Source organism: Rattus norvegicus, chromosome 18 (genome assembly GCF_036323735.1).
Source record: "Rattus norvegicus strain BN/NHsdMcwi chromosome 18, GRCr8, whole genome shotgun sequence".
In the NCBI taxonomy this organism is placed as follows: domain Eukaryota; kingdom Metazoa; phylum Chordata; class Mammalia; order Rodentia; family Muridae; genus Rattus; species Rattus norvegicus.
In genome coordinates this window covers 21,813,380-21,827,349 of record NC_086036.1, presented here as the reverse complement: position 1 = coordinate 21,827,349, position 13,970 = coordinate 21,813,380, and the positions used below count along the sequence as shown (strand labels likewise).

The following is a 13,970-nucleotide window of genomic DNA, read 5'->3' as shown; positions in this document are numbered from 1 at the left end:
ACTCTGCATGAAGTTCTGAAATCAAAAGGCAAGGAGTCTCCAACTTTTTCTATTTAGTAAGATTACCCGGGTAATTCAGAGTTCTTCCTAATCTCACATTATCCTTATTTTTCTTTCATTTTGTTTTGTTTTGTTAGTTTTTGAGACAAAATACTTTTGTGCAGGTCAGAGTTGCCTCACAGTCACAGCATTCACTGTCTGGACTTCTGACCGTTAGGATGTCAGGCCATCTCGTGTGGCAGTTCTGTGACTTTTCAGGAGGAAATTTGAACAAATGTGTATTCACCACAGATAGGCACCAAAGGATGCAGATCAAAGAAAAAAACTCACCCAAGTCGAATTTAGTAAAGCAGCGAGGTGATTAGGATTATCATAGGAGCTTGCGTGAGTCCAAGGTAGATAACTCATGTGAAAGCCCTCCCTTCTGCCAGCACGCGTGCATCCTGCATGGGTGATGCTCATGAAATCTCTATCTTTGGAGTCCTTGTTTATGATCAGTCAAAGAGTCATGGATCCCAGCAATTGTTACTAGACAAATAGCCTTAGCAAGAGATGCTTTGAATTCTGTGTTTTACTGGCACGCCTATTTCATATATGCTTCCTTTATCTCCTAAGCCGTACACATTTCTGAAAGGGTTGATCTCATTTGTCCACTTCATAAGATCCAGAGTCACCTAGAAGACAGGAATCTGCACACAGTGGAGTCAAATTGTCTAAATAAAGATTCTTAAAATGTCTAGAAGGATATTCCTGATTAGGTTGACTGATATGGGAAGACCCACTCCCCTTAACTGTGACTGGCACTATTCCTGGGGCTGGCATGATGGAGAAAGCTGGCAGAGCATCACCTTTGGACCATAGGTTGCAGAATGGCCTAGCCTGGGTTCTAAGTACATAAATCAAGCACCTGAAATGAAAGCATTTGATAAGCTTAGTAATGGTGCTGATGTGCTAGGTAGGTTAATCAGACTATATAAAACTATGGTGACAGATTGTTCACTGTGTATAGGGCACATTAAACTGGTTGACAAGGTAAGAGTTCTTGATAGGAGAGGACTATATCTGAATGCTAGACATTTGCAATGGGTGCATATCTTTATTCTGAATGTGAACTTGAACAGCGGATATCAAGTCAAGTCAAATGCTCAGTAATGGAACGACCAACCATGTTACAATACCAACGGGTATGAGAAGGCGACCTCAGCATACTCATTATAGCCTATCTTTTGTATATTTTGTTTACTTCCATTAATACCACAGGTGAAGCATTTCTAGGAAGAGAAAGGAATTTTAGAGTTTAAATGTAAATCATTCCATTCTTCTATCAGACTCATTTTGAGAATAGGATGCATACTGGAAACTGGAGTTTTAGGAAGGTTTTGGAGGAAATAAAGTATTACTTATTTCTGTATATTGTTTATTACACAATGCCAGAACACAGATCACGGACTTAGATGAGAGAAGAGATTGCCTGTCCTCTCTATACATACTCCAAGCTTGGCACCTTCCATTCTTTCTATCCCCTTCCTAGCTCACCTTCTGGCCCCAGGCTGGCTCCGCCTACATTGGTTCCACACCTCTTGTGTTTAACTCACTTCCAGCTTCCTTGTTTTTCTTCTTCCTCTGTCTAGGATGAAAACTGTACCTCCCTTTTGTTCTGCTGCGCAGCAAAAGCATCTCTGAAAATATGTTCTGAGCCAAGAAATTCGAGGGATAATACGTTATATGTAATATGGTATAGATTATTATAGTCGTTCTATAATCATTTTTCTTTGATCAGGGCTATTTAAAACCTTGTACAGCAGTTAATTTTGTGATGCAAATGCTAACACTTGTGACCCAGGGCAGGAGTGTCTCTTGCTGGTTACTTCCATCACAGGGGATGGGGAGAGTTACTGGCTGATGAGGATTCCATTGGACTTGTTTTCTTTTCTTGGAGTTCACAGTGAAGAAGAAGTGTAGAGTAGAGGCTGGGATTATTTTGAATGTTTGCACTGATTCTCCTTTGCTAGCTAAGAAGTCACGGTGGTATTGCTATTTGCGGCTGTGTTTTTCACACGTTCTCTAGCATCCTGTGCCTCCGTTGCCTGGGAACTGTATTTATATTTACACCGTGAAGCGTGAATATGCCGCTGTCCTTTGGGGGAAAGGATCTATCAAATAATCCTTCTGCCTGAGTATTATTAAGTGGACCATGGCATTTTTTCCTGTTAGTTTTTGCTTGGAGCCCTTGGGACATGTGAGGTGGCCTTGTTCACTTCAGTGGGCTTCAGAAGGGTGAGCCTGATTTTAAAGAAACATAAATTTAGTCGAAAGAGAGGGTAACATGGCATAGCTGAATAATGGCCTTTAATAGGCAAACCAAATAGCCAAATGCAAGATGCTCACTGCATGCTATGACTTAAGGAATGCATATTCAATGCAATGCATTATTAAATACAGCATTGAGCATATGGGTATCTACAATTAATGTATATAAATGGCTGATAAAATTGCTCAGTATTAGAAAGCTAGCGGCAAAAATGACCTAATATGTCAAGCAGACAAGTAGGCAGCTACCATTTTCTTTGTACACCTTACAGATGATAAATTAGTTTTATGGTCTGCATGGGGCTCTTATCACACCATAGCACCGAGTGCCTGATAAAGAAAAAAAATGCCTTGGTTCAAAAATCGAACTAGAATTTGGAGTCCCAGCAGAGCTCATTTTTAAATGTAAAGAATTTTAGCCTCCTTCCTTTAGGGAAGATTTATTGAGACCAAGAGAAATGTAGATCTTGGTTATGTGTTTTGATTAAAACTTGATTTTTGTTTTTATTGACACTAGGTGAAATGTGAATCTGTCATAACTGGCTGCTTATTGATTGAGAGCAATTTGGTCCAATGGGCGCAGGACAGGAAGGGGAAAGGGATGCTGTGTTTTATTTCTAGTCCTCCTGCTAACAGAGGAAGCTGACCTTTGAGACAACTTTGTAACTCTTTGCTGCCTCCTTTTGCTCTATTTAATTCCCCTCAAGGGTGGAAAGAAACACTTTGTCTTGCACCCTAGGCCCACAGGATGTAGGGGAACAACTCTCCAGTACAATGGAAGGGAACAGACTAATGTATCTTAGTATCATATGCTGCAAGCGTTTCCTAAATAAATAGTATTACGGTGCAGTATGTGTGTGTTTGTGAAAGTCACATATATCTGTTTAAAAATCCTCCATGGAGACAAACCCAGGAAAAACTAGGCTGACCAGGCTCTTGAATGGCTTATGTATGTGGTTTCTTATCCTTTGTGAGTGGTTCTGTTCCATAAATGTAAAAATTGTGTGCTCTCTGTTCTCACAGTTGAAATCCCAAATAAGTTAAATATTGTGGTAAGACTAAATTATTATAATAGGATTGGGTCCAGCTATGTTTTCAAATGGTTAGAGGCATGTCTCCCAAACCCTTTCTTCCCCAGAACCTCTATTTTACCCTCCATGCCTCTTGTAAGTCGTTCTACCAGACCACTGTGTTGGTTCATTGTTTTATAGGCAGCGCGATGTTTCATAATCAAAGCGATTATCTTTGTGTGTGACAGAAAGCTCTCCTGAACCCCGAGGTGCCCCTCAGACTTCAGAGGCAACCGTATTCCTCATTTTAGAAGCAGCGTGAATCAGAGGGCTGTGACTTGAGAGTGGAGGCGGTTAGGAGGCACAAAGAGGAGCGACTTGCAGCAGTAACGGGATGATTCTATTTCACGATCCTCTTTTTTATTTTATCCTAGCTTGTTTTTGTGTCTTACGTGTTCCGAGAAAAATGATATTTTCTTCAGAAAGTTATGGTTAAAAAAATCACTTCTTTTTCTACAGATAATTAGGGTGTATCATTACAGCTCCTGCACAATGAGAAGAAGTGCCCAGTTTTCCTTGAGTACTTAGCCTGACTGTTATTTAGAGGAACCACATACAGGGATGTGCTAAGGGCAAGTCAGAAGACACCCTTAGGTTCCAAAGTGGAAATTCATTCTTGGTTTATAACACACCACTAATACTCGATGTATTTTAAAATTTCCAGCTTCCCTCCCTCCCTAGTCCCTCCTTTTGCCCCCTTCCTATCATTCTTTCTTCATCAGTATGTTCATTAAATACAAATTTAATTAGTATCCATTCTGGGCTAAGAGCTAGTAATGCACCGCCATTCACGAACCTACCCATCATAATTCCACACACAACTACTCTCCTTCTTCCTAATACATTATCTGTTCAAACTGATGGCACATTACAGCTCTACCAGAGGCCACAGGCCTTGAATGCCTTATGGGGTTTCTTGGATAAGATCTTCCCCACACAATACTTCTCTACCCAAATGGCCTTGTCCTTCCTCACCTCTCAACTCATGCCTGGTGCTTCTTTGGGTGTTTGTAAAAGAGGCATAACCTAAGACGTCTCATCTAGACCTTACGAACCAGATTGCTGCTATGGAAGTTTCCTGCTACTGTTATTCAGTTGTCTTCCATTCCCGCTGATGCCATAAAGCAAAGGCCTTGTTCACATTATAGCTTCATCATCAACCAAGACCGTGGTGTAAAGAAGACATCCATAAATAGACTAAGGGACCCTCAGTGTTCTCTCATCAGCTGAGGAGAGGCTGCAGGCTGCTGTTTTAAAATGCAAGAAGGGGGACTTTGTTGTCACCTGCCTGCCTGCCAGCGCTCAGGCATATCTGGATGTGTTGTTTGAGATGACAAAAAAGACGCAGAGGACTGGGGAGCACGGAGATGGTTTTAATTGACCGCTAACTGAAAATGCTGATGGATTCTGTCAGACTTTGCCTGAATTGATCCCAGTGTGTGTTTATGCTATAACTAACTTTATCCCAGCGTCATGTAGTATGCAAATAAGGTCAAGCCCGGGTTTATTAGCAGATGTACATGTAGCAGCATTGCTGGCAATGAGGAAGGAAGATTCCCAATCCGCTCTGCTTGAACTCTGGTCTGGGAAATGCTTCCGGTACCCTGGAGTAGCCCTTAAGTGTAATACATGCATCGTCGTTCCCACAGCTGTCACTCATTGGCTGACGAGAAGCTTGTAATCTAGTGAACACTAATCTGGGTAGGTGAGTAAAGCCATTTTGTAGTTTTGCAAATATGCTCATCGGAAATAAAGTAAGGCTCTTCTGGGAAGGCAGGCGACCTTACCAGGTCGGGGAGTTGTTTAGACCCGAACACACAAAGCACTGTCAGAAAAAAAAAAATCAGCAGGATTTCCAAACAAACGCTGTTTCATTTTTATTTTTTTGTTGTTTGCTTAGTTTTGCTTCTGAGTTTGACTTGAGCTTCTTAGCAGCAGGAAAGCTGATCTGGGATGTCGTGGAAGTGACGCTTCCAAGTGGGGCCCACTCGGGCCGTGATAACAGCAGAGGACGCGGGGCAGGGATACTCACCAAGCACACGTGGAGACAGCCTTGATCTCAGCCTAGCTCAGGACTCTGTCCGCTCTCTCCCAGCCCCGGAGACTCTGACAGAAGGACATGATGCTTTGTTCTCGTTTGTGGTTAAAGCTCCCCAGAACGTGCGGCTGACAGAAGAACTGGAGATTGGTTTCTTTTCACAGAGAATCTAAATGAGCACGTAGACGAATATGCACAGAGCAGGATTTATGCCTCTGAATGTGGCTTGCAAAGAGGGAGTAAACCTCCTGAATTTAGCAATCAAATTTGTTAAGGCTTTTCTAAAGCCTAAACTTCCAATTAACAAGCAAATCATCATCAGGCAGCCAGAGAATGGCAGATTCATTCCATTCAACATCTTTTCAAAAGTGGATTTCATGCACTTATCTCCATGAAAACCCAGCGGGAAGATTTTCCCTGGGAGTGCTCCTACATCTGCCTGCTTCTAATGACAGTAATGGCAAGCAATATCCTACAATTACGGTGGGGATCTCACTTCACGCATGCAAATCATATCATTGAAGAGCCCAGCAAAAGCCATTTGTTCCTTGGAACCAGGAAATAGGGTTTGTGGGGCGAGTAACTGCTATTTGAAAGTGACTGGGGTCCCTGTTCCATAACCTCCAGTATGTGCATGAGGTGGTGAGTATGGACAGGTTCAAGAAAGAGGTCCAGAGTCCAGACCTCACAGAAGAAGTCAACTCTCCTTCCATTCCTAATGGACACAGAGCTTCCTTTGGTGTCTTTCAGGAAAGATTAGTTTTGTGAGTCATTTACTAAGGCAAATCACTCATATAAAGAAAAATAAAGACAGAGACAGGAATATAATCTTGCATGAGCATAGATGTGTATATGCATACATACATACACATGTTCACACACACACACTATCCACATGCATGGACTCATATACACTTATGTATACACAGTCATGCCAGTACATTCACTATCGATGACATCCATGAAGTGAAAGTTGAGGTGTCAGTGCTCAGTATATAGAATTTCTTTAGGTACCAGGATGGTCCTAATACCTTTCTCATTTGTGTCTGCTTACACCTCTCTCATCTGGGCTCTAAGAAAGCAGGAAGTGGCTTCTATAGTGATTCATGTAGAGCAGTGCACAAGACAATCTCACTTTAAATAGACCTTTCTGATGCCCAAAAGAATGTTTGCTCACATCCTGTCCTTACACTCTGGTCTTCCTTGAAGAACAGAGGATTGTTGACGAAATATTGTTGCAGGGTAGTCTTTCATTATGAGCTTCTTTGGAGAAGGCCTCAGCTCCTCTGTTTTGAGATCTGGAAACAGTAGCTGATCAGTAGTGACTGTAAAGCCTTATTACTTTACTCTTCTAAGCCTTAGTTACACTGATAATTAGGTCAAATCAGCCTGGAAGAGAGCTTGGCTCAAGCTGCCATTCTAATATGGACTATGAACCATGCTACTGTTAGACATGTCTTCTATTCAGATGCTAATATCTAGAGTTGCTTGCCAGCCATTTGTCCTTTAGAGTAAATGAATCTCACCCTTCTTCATCTCCTCCATGGGAAGTTTTTAGATAAAGAGAGCAGAAGCAGTTGTCTAGAAGACAGTCATAAAGTCAAGGAAACATTTGGAGACACCAGAGCCAATCAGTAAGAGTCTTGTATTGTTTTTTCCTCCAGAAACTATAGTGGAATATACTAAAAATAGACTTAACCTTCTTCTTTTTTTGGGGGGGGGTTTATTTCTATATTTTTTTTATTAACTTGAGTATTTCTTATATACATTTCAAGTGTTATTCCCTTTCCCGGTATCCGGGCAAACATCCCCCTCCCCCCTCCCCTTCCTTATGGGTGTTCCCCTCCCAACCCTCCCCCCATTGCCGCCCTCCCCCCACCAGTCTAGTTCACTGGGGGTTCAGTCTTAGCAGGACCCAGGGCTTCCCCTTCCACTGGTGCTCTTACTAGGATATGCATTGCTATCTATGAGGTCAGAGTCCAGGGTCAGTCCATGTATAGTCTTTGGGTAGGGGCTTAGTCCCTGGAAGCTCTGGTTGCTTGGCATTGTTGTACATATGGAGTCTCGAGCCCCTTCAAGCTCTTCCAGTTCTTTCTCTGATTCCTTCAACGGGGGTCCTATTCTCAGTTCAGTGGTTTGCTGCTGGCATTCACCTCTGTATTTGCTGTATTCTGGCTGTGTCTCTTAGGAGCGATCTACATCCGGCTCCTGTCGGTCTGCACTTCTTTGCTTCATCCGTCTTGTCTAATTGGGTGGCTATATATGCATGGGCCACATGTGGGGCAGACTCTGAATGGGTGTTCCTTCAGTCTCTGTTTTAATCTTTGCCTCTCTCTTCCCTGCCAAGGGTATTCTTGTTCCCCTTTTAAAGAAGGAGTGAAGCATTCACATTTTGATCATCCGTCTTGAGTTTCATTTGCTCTAGGCATCTAGGGTAATTCAAGCATTTGGGCTAATAGCCACTTATCAATGAGTGCATACCATGTATGTCTTTCTGTGATTGGGTTAGCTCACTCAGGATGATATTTTCCAGTTCCAACCATTTGCCTACGAATTTCATAAAGTCGTTGTTTTTGATAGCTGAGTAATATTCCATTGTGTAGATGTACCACATTTTCTGTATCCATTCCTCTGTTGAAGGGCATCTGGGTTCTTTCCAGCTTCTGGCTATTATAAATAAGGCTGCAATGAACATAGTGGAGCACGTGTCTTTTTTATATGTTGGGGCATCTTTTGGGTATATGCCCAAGAGAGGTATAGCTGGATCCTCAGGCAGTTCAATGTCCAATTTTCTGAGGATTCTCCAGACTGATTTCCAGAATGGTTGTACCAGTTTGCAATCCCACCAACAATGGAGGAGTGTTCCTCTTCCTCCACATCCTCGCCAGCATCTGTTGTCCCCTGAGTTTTTGATCTTAGCCATTCTCACTGGTGTGAGGTGAAATCTCAGGGTTGTTTTGATTTGCATTTCCCTTATGACTAAAGATGTTGAACATTTCTTTAGGTGTTTCTCAGCCATTCGGCATTCCTCAGCTGTGAATTCTTTGTTTAGCTCTGAACCCCATTTTTTAATAGGGTTATTTGTTTCCCTGCGGTCTAACTTCTTGAGTTCTTTGTATATTTTGGATATAAGGCCTCTATCTGTTGTAGGATTGGTAAAGATCTTTTCCCAATCTGTTGGTTGCCGTTTTGTCCTAACCACAGTGTCCTTTGCCTTACAGAAGCTTTGCAGTTTTATGAGATCCCATTTGTCGATTCTTGATCTTAGAGCGTAAGCCATTGGTGTTTTGTTCAGGAAATTTTTTCCAGTGCCCATGTGTTCCAGATGCTTCCCTAGTTTTTCTTCTATTAGTTTGAGTGTGTCTGGTTTGATGTGGAGGTCCTTGATCCACTTGGACTTAAGCTTTGTACAGGGTGATAAGCATGGATCGATCTGCATTCTTCTACATGTTGCCCTCCAGTTGAACCAGCACCATTTGCTGAAAATGCTATCTTTTTTCCATTGGATGGTTTTGGCTCCTTTGTCAAAAATCAAGTGACCATAGGTGTGTGGGTTCATTTCTGGGTCTTCAATTCTCTTCCATTGGTCTATCTGTCTGTCTCTGTAACAATACCATGCAGTTTTTATCACTATTGCTCTGTAATACTGCTTGAGTTCAGGGATAGTGATTCCCCCTGAAGTCCTTTTATTGTTGAGGATAGCTTTAGCTATCCTGGGTTTTTTGTTATTCCAGATGAATTTGCAAATTGTTCTGTCTAACTCTTTGAAGAATTGGATTGGTATTTTGATGGGGATTGCATTGAATCTGTAGATTGCTTTTGGTAAAATGGCCATTTTTACTATATTAATCCTGCCAATCCATGAGCATGGGAGATCTTTCCATCTTCTGAGGTCTTCTTCAATTTCCTTCTTCAGTGTCTTGTAGTTCTTATTGTACAGATCTTTTACTTGCTTGGTTGAAGTCACACCGAGGTACTTTATATTATTTGGTTCTATTATGAAGGGTGTCGTTTCCCTAATTTCTTTCTCGGCTTGTTTCTCTTTTGTGTAGAGGAAGGCTACTGATTTATTTGAGTTAATTTTATACCCAGCCACTTTGTTGAAGTTGTTTATCAGCTTTAGTAGTTCTCTGGTGGAACTTTTGGGATCACTTAAATACACTATCATATCATCTGCAAATAGTGATATTTTGACCTCTTCTTTTCCGATCTGTATCCCCTTGACCTCCTTTTGTTGTCTGATTGCTCTGGCTAGAACTTCAAGAACTATATTGAATAAGTAGGGAGAGAGTGGGCAGCCTTGTCTAGTCCCTGATTTTAGTGGGATTGCTTCGAGTTTCTCTCCATTTAGTTTAATGTTAGCAACTGGTTTGCTGTATATGGCTTTTACTATGTTCAGGTATGGGCCTTGAATTCCTATTCTCTCCAGGAGTTTTATCATGAAGGGGTGTTGAATTTTGTCAAATGCTTTCTCAGCGTCTAATGAAATGATCATGTGGTTTTGTTCTTTCAGTTTGTTTATATAATGGATCACGTTGATGGTTTTCCGTATATTAAACCATCCCTGCATGCCTGGGATGAAGCCTACTTGATCATGGTGGATGATTGTTTTGATGTGCTCTTGAATTCGGTTTGCCAGAATTTTGTTGAGTATTTTTGCATCGATATTCATAAGGGAAATTGGTCTGAAGTTCTCTTTCTTTGTTGTGTCTTTGTGTGGTTTAGGTATAAGAGTAATTGTGGCTTCGTAGAAGGTATTCGGTAGTGATCCATCTGTTTCAATTTTGTGGAATAGTTTGGATAATATTGGTATGAGGTCTTCTCTGAAGGTTTGGTAGAATTCTGCACTAAACCCGTCTGGACCTGGGCTCTTTTTGGTTGGGAGATTTTTAATGACTGCTTCTATTTCCTTAGGAGTTATGGGGTTGTTTAACTGGTTTATCTGTTCCTGATTTAACTTCGGTACCTGGTATCTGTCTAGGAAATTATCCATTTCCTGAAGATTTTCAAGTTTTGTTGAATATAGGTTTTTATAGTAAGATCTGATGATTTTTTGAATTTCCTCTGAATCTGTTGTTATGTCTCCCTTTTCATTTCTGATTTTGTTAATTTGGACGCACTCTCTGTGTCCTCTCGTTAGTCTGGCTAAGGGTTTTTCTATCTTGTTGATTTTCTCAAAGAACCAACTTTTGGTTCTGTTGATTCTTTCTCTGGTCCTTTTTGTTTCTACTTGGTTGATTTCAGCTCTGAGTTTGATTATTTCCTGCCTTCTACTCCTCCTGGGTGTATGTGCTTCTTTTTGTTCTAGAGCTTTTAGGTGTGCTGTCAAGCTGCTGACATATGCTCTTTCTTGTTTCTTTCTGCAGGCACTCAGCGCTATGAGTTTTCCTCTTAGCACAGCTTTCATTGTGTCCCATAAGTTTGGGTATGTTGTATCTTCATTTTCATTAAATTCTAAAAAGTTTTTAATTTCTTTCTTTATTTCTTCCTTGACCAGGTTATCATTGAGTAGAGCATTGTTCAATTTCCAAGTATATGTGGGCATTCTTCCTTGATTGTTATTGAAGACCAGTTTTAGGCCGTGGTGGTCTGATAGCACGCATGGGATTATTTCTATCTTTCTGTACCTGTTGAGGCCCGTTTTTTGACCAATTATATGGTCAATTTTGGAGAAAGTACCATGAGGAGCTGAGAAGAAGGTATATCCTTTTGCTTTAGGATAGAATGTTCTATAAATATCCATTAAGTCCATTTGGCTCATGACTTCTCTTAGTCTGTCTACATCTCTGTTCAATTTCTGTTTCCATGATCTGTCCATTGATGAGAGTGGGGTGTTGAAATCTCCCACTATTATTGTGTGAGGTGCAATGTGTGTTTTGAGCTTTAGTAAGGTTTCTTTTATGTATGTAGGTGCCCTTGTATTTGGGGCATAGATATTTAGGATTGAGAGTTCATCTTGGTGGATTTTTCCTTTGATGAATATGAAGTGTCCTTCCTTATCTTTTTTGATGACTTTTAATTGAAAATTGATTTTATTTGATATTAGAATGGCTACTCCAGCTTGCTTCTTCTGACCATTTGCTTGGAAAGTTGTTTTCCAGCCTTTCACCCTGAGGTAGTGTCTGTCTTTGTCTCTGAGGTGTGTTTTCTGTAGGCAGCAGAATGCAGGGTCCTCGTTGCGTATCCAGTTTGTTAATCTATGTCTTTTTATTGGGGAGTTGAGGCCATTGATGTTGAGAGATATTAAGGAATAGTGATTATTGCTTCCCGTTATATTCATATATGGATGTGAGGTTATGTTTGTGTGCTTTCATTCTCTTTGTTTTGTTGCCAAGACGATTAGTTTCTTGCTTCTTCTAGGTTATAGCTTGCCTCATTATGTTGGGCTTTACCATTTATTATCCTTTGTAGTGCTGGATTTGTAGAAAGATATTGTGTAAATTTGGTTTTGTCATGGAATATCTTGGTTTCTCCATCTATGTTAATTGAGAGTTTTGCAGGATACAGTAACCTGGGCTGGCATTTGTGTTCTCTTAGGGTCTGTATGACATCAGTCCAGGATCTTCTGGCCTTCATAGTTTCTTGCGAGAAGTCTGGTGTGATTCTGATAGGTCTGCCTTTATATGTTACTTGACCTTTTTCCCTTACTGCTTTTAATATTCTTTCTTTATTTTGTGCGTTTGGTGTTTTGACTATTATGTGACGGGAGGTGTTTCTTTTCTGGTCCAATCTATTTGGAGTTCTGTAGGCTTCTTGTATGCCTATGGGTATCTCTTTTTTTAGATTAGGGAAGTTTTCTTCTATGATTTTGTTGAAGATATTTACTGGTCCTTTGAGCTGGGAGTCTTCACTCTCTTCTATACCTATTATCCTTAGGTTTGATCTTCTCATTGATTCCTGGATTTCCTGTATGTTTTGGACCAGTAGCTTTTTCTGCTTTACATTATCTTTGACAGTTGAGTCAATGATTTCTATGGAATCTTCTGCTCCTGATATTCTCTCTTCCATCTCTTGTATTCTGTTGGTGAAGCTTGTACCTACAGCTCCTTGTCTCTTCTTTTGGTTTTCTATATCCAGGGTTGTTTCCATGTGTTCTTTCTTGATTGCTTCTATTTCCATTTTTAATTCCTTCAACTGTTTGATTGTGTTTTCCTGGAATTCTTTCAGGGATTTTTGCGATTCCTCTCTGTAGGCTTCTACTTGTTTATTAATGTTTTCCTGTGTTTCCCTAAGGGAGTTCTTCACATCTTTCTTGTAGTCCTCCAGCATCATGATCAAATATGATTTTGAAACTAGATCTTGCTTTTCTGGTGTGTTTGGATATTCCATGTTTGTTTTGGTGGGAGAATTGGGCTCCGATGATGCCAAGTAGTCTCGGTTTCTGTTGCTTGGGTTCCTGCGCTTGCCTCTCGCCATCAGATTATCTCTAGTGTTACTTTGTTCTGCTATTTCTGACAGTGGCTAGACTGTCCTATAAGCCTGTGTGTCAGGAGTGCTGTAGACCTGTTTTCCTGTTTTCTTTCAGCCAGTTATGGGAACAGAGTGTTCTGCTTTCGGGCGTGTAGTTTTTCCTCTCTACAGGTCTTCAGCTGTTCCTGTGGGCCTGTGTCTTGATTTCACCAGGCAGCTTTCTTGCAGCAGAAAAGTTGGTCTTACCTGTGGTCCCGAGGCTCAAATTCGCTCGTGGGGTGCTGCCCACAGGCTCTCTGTGGCGGCAGCAACCAGGAATACCTGTGCCGCCTCTTCTGGGAGCTTCAGTGCACCAGGGTTCCAGATGGCCTTTGGTGTTTTCCTCTGGCGTCCGAGATGTATGTACAGAGATCAGTCTCTTCTGGTTTCCCAGGCTTGTCTGCCTCTCTGAAGGTTTAGCTCTCCCTCCCACGGGATTTTGGTGCAGAGAACTGTTTATCCGGTCTGTTTCCTTCAGGGTCCGGTGGTGTCTCTGGCAGGGGTCCTGCCGCTCCTGGGCCCTCCCCCACGGGAGCCCAGAGGTCTTATACAGTTTCCTCTTGGGCCAGGGATGTGGGCAGGGGTGAGCAGTGTTGGTGGTTTCTTCCACTCTGCAGCCTCAGGAGTGCCCACCTGACCAGGCGGTTGGGTCTCTCTCTCACAGGGTCTGGGAGCAGAGAGCTGCTGCGGGCCGGGATCCACGGGTGTGGGACTTCCGGTCAACACAGAACGTGCCCGGTCCTAGGGAAATTCTGCTTCCGTGTGTCCCAAGCTCACCAGGCAGCTTTCTTGCAGCAGAAAAGTTGGTCTTACCTGTGGTCCCGAGGCTCAAGTTCGCTCGTGGGGTGTTGCCCACGGGCTCTCTGCAGCGGCAGCAACCAGGAAGACCTGTGCCGCCCCTTCCGGGAGCTTCAGTGCACCAGGGTTCCAGATGGTCTTTGGCTTTTTCCTCTGGTGTTCGAGATGTGTGTGCAGAGAGCAGTCTCTTCTGGTTTCCCAGGCTTGTCTGCCTCTCTGAAGGTTTAGCTCTCCCTCCCACGGGATTTGGGTGCAGAGAACTGTTTATCCGGTCTGTTTCCTTCAGGGTCCGGCAGTGTCTCTGG

At 42.1% G+C, this 13,970-nt stretch overlaps 1 long non-coding RNA gene across 2 annotated transcripts in view; it reads left to right on the top strand.

Moving 5' to 3' along the window:
• The window catches only part of LOC120098141 (uncharacterized), a 105,165-nt gene that overhangs the window by 17,918 nt on the left and 73,277 nt on the right, over nucleotides 1-13,970 (top strand). The window lies entirely within an intron of this gene.